Source organism: Adiantum capillus-veneris, chromosome 4 (genome assembly GCF_014529385.1).
Source record: "Adiantum capillus-veneris isolate H3 chromosome 4, ASM1452938v2, whole genome shotgun sequence".
NCBI lineage: Eukaryota > Viridiplantae > Streptophyta > Polypodiopsida > Polypodiales > Pteridaceae > Adiantum > Adiantum capillus-veneris.
This window is the reverse complement of record NC_140934.1, coordinates 125,657,867-125,668,882: the sequence shown is the minus strand read 5'-3', so window position 1 is coordinate 125,668,882 and position 11,016 is coordinate 125,657,867.

Here is an 11,016-nt window from a genome sequence, read left to right as displayed (position 1 = left end):
ACTGCAGCAGATGACGAGGAGAAAACGAGGGGGAGGGAGTGGGGGGTGGGGTGGGGTGGGGTAGGGGAAGGCTAACGGCAGCAAGAGGAGGGGGTGATGGGGGGGGGGGGGGGGGGGGGGGTCGGGCGGCAGCGCGCAGGCAGAAGGCAGGCAGCAGGCGGCAGAGGGCAGGCAATGGGCTAGGTGGAGGCAGCGCGGGCAGGCAGGGGGCGACGCAGGATGACAGGCAGCGGGGCAGTGGGGGAGGGGGGAGAGGCAGCGGGCTGAGGGAGGAGGGGGGGGGGGAGTGAAGCAAGGCGTGCGCAGGTGGGCAGCAGTAGCGAGCTCGCAAGTCGACAAATATCCGGTTCTGAATCGGAAGAGCAAACATTAGGTGCTTTAGCTTTACCCTTATATTCATTTTGAATGTTCTTTTCCGAAGGGATTAGAGGAAGATGGGCTAGAAGAGTTACCATTCTTAGCATTCTTACCGTTCTAAGGGTTTTGAGAGGTACTTTGAGAAGTCTTGTTTTCCTTAGGTTTGCCCTTGTTGTGTTTCATCTCTTTGGAGAGAGCAATTGCTACCGCCTTGTTAAGATCCGCGGGGTCCAAGACTTCTACATTAAACATAATATATTCGTCCAACCCAAAGAGAAAAGCCTCTTTGCGCTCATGATCCGATTTGCATAATTGGGTGCCAAGCTGCAAAACACGTTTAAAAAAAGACATGACTGGCATACCATTTTGCTTGAGATTGCACCAATCCTCTTTCAACCGTGCTAGGTATTGTGGTGCTAGGTAATCTGCATCCGAGCGTCCTCTAGATAGGCGAGACTGCAGTGAGTGCCTAGACCAAGCCCAAGCAGAGCGAGCCGTGTGTAAAGCAACCTCCTCTGTACAGGAGTCCTCATGAATGTATACATAGCAAGGCAAACACTGCGTATCAGCAAAAAAGTACACAATGTGCCTACATCCTGTTGAGTCTGGGGGTGTCACCACAAACTTGTCCAGTGGCCACAAAGTCTGCAGCAAATCTGTAACTCCTAGTTCTCCCTTGTGGTGAGAGAACTCGAGAACCTGTGTATGCAACCATCCCACCACTGAGTCGAGGGACCACTCTGTCTCGGTCCTACCACAGAGGGGGAAGGAGAAACCAACTACTGAGTCCAAGGCCTCTGTCTCCCTAGCGGCGAGGAACAAAGTATGGACCCTGAAGCAGGCTGCCTCGTGGTCTGCTGCGGAATCGCCGAGAAAGCGAGTGAACCCGTAGTCGAAGAAATCCCAGCGGCGTTGGAGGTCAATGCTCGTCAGACCACGAGGGATAGCTGCAAGGGAAGATGTCTGAATCTGCAGAGGGGTCCGCAAGAAGGGCTGACCCTCTCTCGCTAGGCGACTCATGGCAAAGGCGCTGCCAAGAGATCTCCTAGCCGCCGGCGAGGGACCAGTCTCCTAAGTCGACTGTGGAACTGGAGCAGGAGGGGGGGGAGAAGGAGCTGGGGGGGGTGGAGGGGAAGAGGAGCGGGGTGGGGCGACAGAGGTAGAGAGGCGAGGTGGGGAGTTGACGGGAGCAGAGGGCGGGGGAGAGGATGAGGAGGAGAAGGGGAACTCTGAAGGGGAGGCGGCTGGCGAAGGTGAGTCGGAGGTGGAGGCTGGCGTAGCAAGGGGAGGCTGGCTGGCTGGGTAGGGGGGGCTCCTCCTGCTCAGAGAGGACCAAAGCGGTTCCCCGTGGGAACCCATTGCTGCTGAGTAGGCACCTGAGGGCCACTCTGAGTGCCAGGCTGTTGCTGTGGCCCTTGGCGTCGACGGCCACGGGCCTGCTGCCACCCCTCCTCCACTGAGCCCCAGGCTTGGAGGGTGGCTCTGAATCTGTGCGCTGTGCCACTGGCTGTGGCTGCAGCCCAGCCTTGGCAGGTTGGGGCTGAGGCTGAGGTGCAGGTCGTGGCCTCCTCCGTGGATAGGCCTTCGCTAGGTGGCCCATCTGTCTGCAAATGAAGCACTTGTTCACAGGAGGCCCGAGTACTCCACACTCTGTCTAAACCAACCCCCACTCACCCGAGGCAGAAGGATGACCTTCGGGAGGGGTGTGGGTATCTCTAACCAAAACTCGAACTGAGGGCATGCCAACCGCCTTGGAAGCTACTGATGCTGCTGTACGAGGTGTCTCCAGGACAGTCCGATGGCAGAACCAATCCTGGAAAGAAGTGGTAGGTACTCCCTCCGTAAACCCGGAAAGCAGACTGAGATGGGGATGTCTGCCTCCTCTACTAGCACATCCGAAGTCGGGCCAATCCTCTTTCAACCCCTAAACTTCTCGGTGACGGGGTTGTTGGAGTCCGAATCTTGGCTTGCGCCACTTTATGAACCACCAACATCTTTGGCTGGCTCGGGTTTCGAGGTGAGAATCTGTCAGACCAACTCTTGCATGCGTAGGTCTCTCTGCACCTCACGCTCTGCCTCCAAGGCCGCTTGTCTTTCTTCGACCGCCAAGCGCGCTTGATCGCGCTCATGCTCCAAAGCTGCATGTCGTTCTTCTTTTCTTTCTTTTCGTTCCTCGGCCGCCAAGCGCATTTCGCGATCCAAGCTTTCTTGTCTTTGGCGTTCACACTCCATGGCTTCTTGTCGTTCTTCTTTCTTTCTTGTTGTGCCATCGCAACGCGATTCGCTTCTTGTTGTTGTGTCATCATGTCCATCATCGACTTGACCAAAGCCTCCATAGGAGTTGTGCAATCCGTGGCGTAGATGGGGAAGGGGAGGGTCAGAAAAACCTCATGGTGGGGAAAATTCTTCTTCGCCATTGCCATGCTCATCACCTCCATGCGAAGTGTCCATTCCGCTTCGGGTAATGACCATACACTGAAGTCGTGGGTTCTTAAGTTCACGAGGAACTTGGGTTCTTGTGAGTCTTGGTTCTTGAGGTTCTTGAGGTTCCTGAGGTTCTTCTTTAGCTTGTAATCTGTGTTAGAGAAGGATCTTCTCTTACCCGAGCTATGCTCTTCCCTGCGGGCACACCCCTTGGCGGCCTTGCGCTCACACCAAGGTTGCTTTTTCCCACCTCACATTGATTGGCCGGCCGCTAAGTGCACGGTCCGCTCGCAATGAGCGAGAAGAGAGCAAGGGGAGCCTGGACAAGCCCTTCTTTCTTGGGTTTCCTGTCACTCTTCAAAAACACGATTAGGAATCAACACGCCCAAGAGATCTTGGGTTATGTGCGATCGTAACAAGCAAAAAAAAACTATGTGGTTCTTTCCTTGAGTGATACAGAACACTACCAAAGCTCTAATACCAATGTAAGGTGCAGCGGAAGTGAATGTTGAACTTTGCTCAAGATGAGTGCTCCGAACTATGCTCAAGGTTCCTTTTACTTACGGAAGGGAGAGCCTTCCATTCCTTTAATGAGAGAGTGCAAGTGATCACAAAAAAAGTGGATAAACACTATGAGTGAAGGTGCTGAGAATGAGAGATAGAGAAAGAAGAATACGACACCAGACAAGTTGTCAAACTCTCCTCCGAAGGCCCTTCTCTCGGTGGCGAGAGAAGTCTATGCTATTGATTGCACAAAACTAGTACAAGATGCTGATGAAAACTCATAAAGCTTATGATGCAATGTGTGTCTAGGTTGGGGACGACGGTGACGACGAGAGCGGCGACGACGACGGCTGAAAATGCTCCTTTCGGGCTGTTCTTTATCTGCTAAAACTGTTGGATCTATCTGCTGAATTTGCTGCTGAAAACGCTGAGTTCTGCTGCTACAAAAACAATGATTTGCTTGCTGTCTAAAAACGCTGATCTGCTTGCTGAAAAACGCTGTTTGGCTGGCTGAATTTGCTGGTTTTGCTGGCTTGGAAAAACGCTAACTTGCTTGCCTTGAATCGCTGAATTGCAGGGCTAAAAACGTTGATAGGGCAGGGCTGAGAACGCTAGGGTTTCTTTGGGGGGGGGGGGGGGGGGGGGGTCTTGCTTGAGAAGCTATCCAGAGGGCCTGCTGTACTTGGTTCATGTGCTCTCCTTCCTCCTTCTGCCAGATTTGACTAGTGCTAGGTTTTCTTTTATATTTTCTTTGCTAAGTTGCTCTACCTAGTTCCCAACAAAAGTCACTTAAAATAATAAGTGAAAAATGGCTAAAATAGGAAAAATAGGTTTTCTCCATTGTAAAATGCTCTAGATGGATTCTGATGGTAATGCTGATGATTATGCTATGTGCAACCAGAGGATATGCATCTACTCTAAGTGCCTGGGCATGCACGGTCTGCAAACAGACTCACAAAAGTGCCAGAACACTTCCTAAGCTAGGCTAACTGAACCCTTGTCATGAAATGCTGTTCACATGCACATAGGGTTAGATGTGCACGTGACATACTAGGTACTTGGTATTCCGGGTACTTTGGGTACTGAAGGTACTTGGGTGCTAAGGACACGGAGGTCGTGATGATCCTTACGTTGAGCTAGGCAGGAGCCAAGCGAAAACACAAGGGGTGCTAGATCCTAGGGTACTGCGTCGACAAAGACGGGGTGACGATGACGAGGGGTACTTGTACAACGGTGCTATTGAGGTACTAATGAGTATTGCTGGAGATGCTTGGTATGACGAGGCTGTGGGCTGATCTACTGTCCCTGAGAGTGGCAATGGCTGAAAATTGAAAATCGCTGGTATTGCTAATGGCTGAGGGCTGAATTGGTGATGAAGCGAAGGGCTGAAATCGACGGCAAGGGTATGCTGGCTGAAAAACGCTAATGCAAGGCTACAAAAATGCTGGTACTACTGGTCCTTGAGAGGCTCTGCTTCTCTGATCCTCTGCCTTCTACTGATGCCCCAAGGGTTTCGTTTATAGATCCTTTAGACATTTGCCCTATCTACTTTTTAAAATGTCATGTCAAAGTCACTTATCAATAAATGACTTAAGTGATTGTTCATATGCCTATATGCTTAAGTCACTTAACTCTGCAAGAGAGGGTATGCAACTATGAGCGGCCTAGACATGCACGTCCTGCTAGAGGAGTGCGCGCGTGACATTCCCCCTTGTTAAAGGTGAGGCATAGCTGCTGGGCTTCTACCTATGGATGCTTTCTATAATTTTGACGCTGACTGCTCTAGATGCTTGTGAAAACACAAACCGCTGAAAACTCCTCCAAACTTGTGGATAATGCGGATGTAGATCGGCTACGATGTAAACACCGACCACATGAGTTACTAGGTAGCCTGACTACTGTCACTAAATAGTCCTGTTGTGGGTGAAGCTGAAAGGTAAGGATGCATGAAGGTATTTCCAAGGGTTACTTGTCCATGGAAGTGGATGCACTCTACATGTGAATGCGAATGCAGAAGAGGGTTAGGGATCCTTGCACCAACTCCTTCCATATCCGCATAGGAGGCAAGAAAATCTTGGTATTGAAGATCTGAGTTTTTGTGTATCGATGTCGATCTTCGTTCAAAGACATAGTGATGTAGTCATTCAAAGACATAGCGATGTAGACGGGAGCGCGCCAGATACGTGATGGACGAAGGGTGGGAGTGGCTAACAAGTCCGGGATCGCGACACGAAGATTCTTTGAGGAAAAAAGAAACTAAGAGAGGTTCTTTGGGTTCTTGGTGTCCTTGGGGTACTTGGATACTTGGGGTTCTTCCCTTGAGTTCGCAAAGTCGAAGCATGCACAGAGCTCTGATACCAATGTCAAGTGCGGCGGAAGTGTTTAAGGATTTAGCTAGGATCTAGTACTCCGCACAAACACAAGGAACACTTTACTTCACTTTAAATGAGAAACTGAACTGAAGACTATGAGAGAGAGAGAGAGAGAGAGAGAGAGAGAGAGAAGAGAGAGAGAGAGAGAGAGAGAGAGAGAAGAGACGACACGGGATGTCGGGTCCCAAACTCTCAAAGGCTAAAAGCCTAAAGGGTCCCCTTGCTCTGTTGCCGGAGCAAGTACTTTCTTTATTCTTGCACAATGCTGATACAATTATGCTAAATGCTGAGATGCTAAGGCTAATGGGGTATTGATGCTACTGATGCTAGGTACTACTGAGATATTGAAGGGTACTGCGGGTTCTGGGATACTGAAAATACTGAGGTACTGTGAGGTGCTGCGGTACTGCGGGGTACTGAGAGGTTCTATGTCGACGATGACGGGGTATTGCTTGGTCTATGTCGACGATGTTGATGTCGACGACCAGGTATCAACGGGTTCTATGTTAATGACAACAAGGTACTAATGGGTTCTATGTTGATGACGACGACAACGACGATGACGACGAGGTACTAATGGGTTCTATGTCGACGAAGATGACGGCAAAAACGAGGTACAGATGGTTCTATGTCGACGACGAGGTACTGATGGGTTCTATGTCGACGAGGACGATGAGGTACTGATGACTTCTATGTCAATGACGATGACGACGAGGTACTGAGGGGTTGTCTGGGTCCTTGCTGAGCGAGGAAGGGCCGAGCCAAGGCACAAGGGGTATTAGGTGCTGGGGTTGTGTGCCGACGATGACAATGACGCCGATGCCGACGACGACGCTATGGCTGAATGCCGGGATTAGCTAACGATGTCTATGGCTAGGATCTGCAACCATGACGAGGCTAGGGCTGAAGTTTGCTGGCTCTCAAAGTTTAAAACTCTGGTTGTCTTGGGCTGAAAATGCTGGCTGATCTGGGCTGAAAACGCCAGGTGAGGGCTCAGCGGGTGACGATCTTCTTCTCCTCCTGCTTCTTACTTCTCTAGTGCTCTCATGGGATGCCCTTATAGGTGCCAAAAGGTGGGTCGAGCAAGCCAAAAGGAGACCCCACGACCTTGCAAAGAATAATCTTACCAATGCTGTAGCAATCTGCAAAAACGCTAGGCCTGAATCTGGAATCTGCTAACGCTAGGGCTGATCTGGTACTGCTGAAAACGCTAGGTTGAAACTGTAGTCAAAAAGGTTGGTCTTGATCTGTTGTTGGCTAGAAACGCTTGGTCACCTGCCGGTCTTGCTGAGACGGTGCATTGTAAGTTGGTGGACTTCTGCTGCCTCTTCTGCCAGAAAGTGCTAGCGCTAGCTTTCTTTTATAGAGCTTAGCAAATTTGCCCTACCCAGTTTCCCAACAAAGTCACTTATTAATTATAAGTGAAAAATGTCTAAAATAGGGAAAATGGGTTCTATGCACTGTAAAATGCTCATGATGGGTGGCTACTGACTATAATGCTGATGATCATGCTATGTGCAACCAGAGGATATGCAACTACTCTATGTTTTTGGACATGCACGGCCTGTGCACACAGGCTGACAAAGGTGTCAGAACACTTCCTAAGCTGATCTGAACCCTAGATCTGAAGTAGCTTGTCCACATGCACATAGGGTTAGATGTGCACGTGACAAAGGCAGATCGACATGGAAATCATTGTGGAGAAAAGGGCCATTAGTGGCAGAAGTGTCCAAAGCGAGTTGGAGATGCTTTGACTTTTATGACGGCGGCGATGTAGTCACCAACCTTTGTTTATTTGGAGAGTCTAGTCTTGGAGAATTCTCCAAGGACATCAAAGCATAGTTACCCGGAACGGGAACGGGGAACGGGAGGGAGGAGAGGGGCCGGAACGGGAACGGGACCGGAATGGTAGACCAAAGAAACTATATATATTATATGTATTATAGGCTCATATGTTAGTGAAAAACTATAAGCTAAGCTTTTGAATTCGACTATCCTAATTAGAGCCATATTTAGACATGTTTTACGATGACGGAGCTTGAGACAAGAATAGAGTTTGACTCTTGAGAGAGAGAGAGAGAGAGAGAGAGAGAGAGAGAGAGAGAGAGAGAGAGAGAGAGAGGAATGGAGCTTGAGACACGAGAGGGAGGGATGGAGCTTGAGAAAGAGAGATAGAAGCCACATTTGTTCTTTGAGGGTGTTGTGCTTTCCGCCAAAAAAGAATAGGTAGAAGCTAGAGCTCCATGTCTAAGCTTAACCTTTAGCAAGGAGAGTAGCTCAGTAGAGATGTTGAGAGCTTGAGGAATAGGTGAGACAAGCCTCCAAACAGCCCCAAATCAGCCCTCCAAATAGCCCCAAACCTGTCCCCAAATAGCCCCCAACCAGCCCCAAACATGCGCCCAAATGGCTAGTCAAAAAAAGTTGACTTTTTTATTTGACCGTTTTGGATTCCTGTTTAGCCGTTCCGCCCCGTTCCGGGTCATCGTTCCGGCTACACTCCGTTCCGGAACGGTGTTCCGTTCCGACTCCGTTTTGGGAGACTAACCCCTCCGGAACGCTGTTTCGTAACATTTAGGGTCCATTCGGCCCGTTCCCTGTTACTATGCGTCAAAGGTTGAGACGACATTTGAGATGGTCGTGATTGGATTCTTGATAGTAGTGCCTCCCAACACATGACACCTCAGAGGATATTTTGTCCACCAACATGCGGTGACACTGCGGTACCATTTTCATTGGCAACAAATCTGACATTCCTATTCACAGCGAGGGTTCCATGGAGTTGATTCTAGATAGCAGAGGGGGTTTGCATATCTCCAAGGTTCTTTATGCTCTAAAGTTGGGATTCCATCTTATGTACGTGCACGAGGTGTGCAAGCTTGGCATAATGGTGATCTTCTCAGAGGATGCGGTGTCCATTCGGGATCGAGTCTCTGGCAAGGAGGTCAGAGGGGGTAGAGTGGAGAATGGTCTGGCTCAAAGTGGTTAATTATAGAGAGTAGAGGAGTAGGTCTAACATAGCAGAGTTGCCAAGGGCTAGCTCCTTTCGGACTTCTTATGGCTCAATAATGGTAAAGCCGTAGGCAAGTCTAAAAAGACTCCATTATTAAGTCCAAAGCTCCCGAGGTGTGCACCATCCCCCACATAGTGGGCTTAACAAAACCGATATTAGATCCCAGTTCCACTTACTCTATTATAATTAACAACATCAACCATTTATAGGCTACTTAAGGACCTCTCTTCTTAAGCAAGAAAAGAGAAACCAAATGCACTGATACCAATGTAATGGAATTTGCCTATTCAATTTGAGAATAGCGGAATTTAATGAGAGTACTTTCAAGAAATGATTTTGTGAGCATAGCGGGTAGACATAATTGAAGATAGCAACATAATCATAGCAATTAGTTAACTTGGCATAGACAATACTTTTGCAAGAGAGAGAGTTTAGAGAACATGACAACAATTGAGGACCGGATTTATGTGGAGCCGGTCCCCTCTTCAATAGGCATTTGTATTATGATTTCTCCCATAAAGAGAGACTTGTTACAATACAGTCTTTGTGTTCCTTGTGACCTAGGTGATGCCATGAAGATGGAAGGCTTCATGCACCACAAACATAACATAAACTTGAAGAAAGCTTTAACTATCCCAAGCCTCAGTCCCAAGACCTCAAACACCTTCGAAGGTGGAGAGAGCTAGCAGGGAATGAGGGTAGGGAAGAGGAAGAAGAAACATTTCGTAGGAGAAAGAATTAGTTCCTCACTTATCATACTCTTGTTGCTAGCATACATAATAGCATAGTAATGAAGAAGAAGGAGATGGCAAGCTTAAGCATTGAAGCATGGCTCTTGGTTGGATTTGCACTCCATAGCCAAGAGTGTTGGTGTAGGCTCTCAACCTCTACTTGCTTGGAGAGGGAGCTCTTGCACTTTGCATATCACACCATGAGAGTGCTTGTGAGTGTGTGTGGGTGAGTATACCCCCTAGGCACCCCCTAGCTTGCTTGGGTCGACCCCCCTTGTAGCTCATGCCTGAAGCTCATTGGACCCCTCCAGGCCTAGCCAATCACAAGCAGGAGCCATTACAAGCAACATGGGTATAGCCTTGGGACAAGTGTCCCCCTTTCCCCTTTGAGAGAGAGGACTTGATAAATGCTAAAACAATTAGATAATTCATGTAATTTATCATTGGACCCCTTTGAAGCCTAGCCAATAGGCTTCAAGCAACACATGAAGGTAACATGGGTAGGGGCTTGACATGTGTCCTTGCTGCCTCTTCAAGATGGGCTTCCCTTGTGTGTGTGAGTGGGTGTTCTCTCTCTAGGCCCTAGGAAAAGGGCTCTCGCCCCCCTCTTGTAGGAATGCTTTTGACTTTTAGGTGATCAAGCACCTTACTTACCAAGCATGACAAAGCACTTGAACTAGGGGGGGTTCCCACAAGCATCTCAGGCAAGCTTCTCAAGGCACCTCAAGTACTTTAATCATGCAGCAAGTCAAGCACCTCAAGCATGGAGCCAGTCAAGCACCTCAAGCATGAAAAACACCTCAAGCATGACAAGCACCTCAAGCAGGACAAGCACCTCGAGCTTGGGCCGGGTTCCCACCTCAAGCTCAGCCTTAGCTTACTTAAGGTCAAAAGGACTTTTACACACATTTATTGGAGGTCTTCAATGAAGCTAACCCTAAGGTCTTATGCTCCATTGGTTAGCCTTGCTCTTTGATAGACCATCTCCCTTTTGGGCCCCTTTACATTGGCCCCGTGTTGAGATAGATCTAAAAGCACATACCTATATCTTAACACTTGTTCCCGTTTATTCTCCCACATTAAGTGATCAATTTAATATGAGAAAATCATTTGGGTTAGTTAGATATTAGATTTTATGACATTAGGTGCTGGGGTTGTGTGCCGACGATGACAATGACGCCGATGCCGACGACGACGCTATGGCTGAATGCCGGGATTAGCTAACGATGTCTATGGCTAGGATCTGCAACCATGACGAGGCTAGGGTTGAAGTTTGCTGGCTCTCAAAGTTGAAAACTCTGGTTGTCTTGGGCTGAAAATGCTGGCTGATCTGGGCTGAAAACGCCAGGTGAGGGCTGAGCGGGTGACGATCTTCTTCTCCTCCTGCTTCTTACTTCTCTAGTGCTCTCATGGGATGCCCTTATAGGTGCCAAAAGGTGGGTCGAGCAAGCCAAAAGGAGACCCCACGACCTTGCAAAGAATAAGCTTACCAATGCTGGAGCAATCTGCAAAAACGCTAGGCCTGAATCTGGAATCTGCTAACGCCAGGGCTGATCTGGCACTGCTGAAAATGCTAGGTTGAAACTGTAGTCAAAAACGTTGGTCTTGATCTACTGTT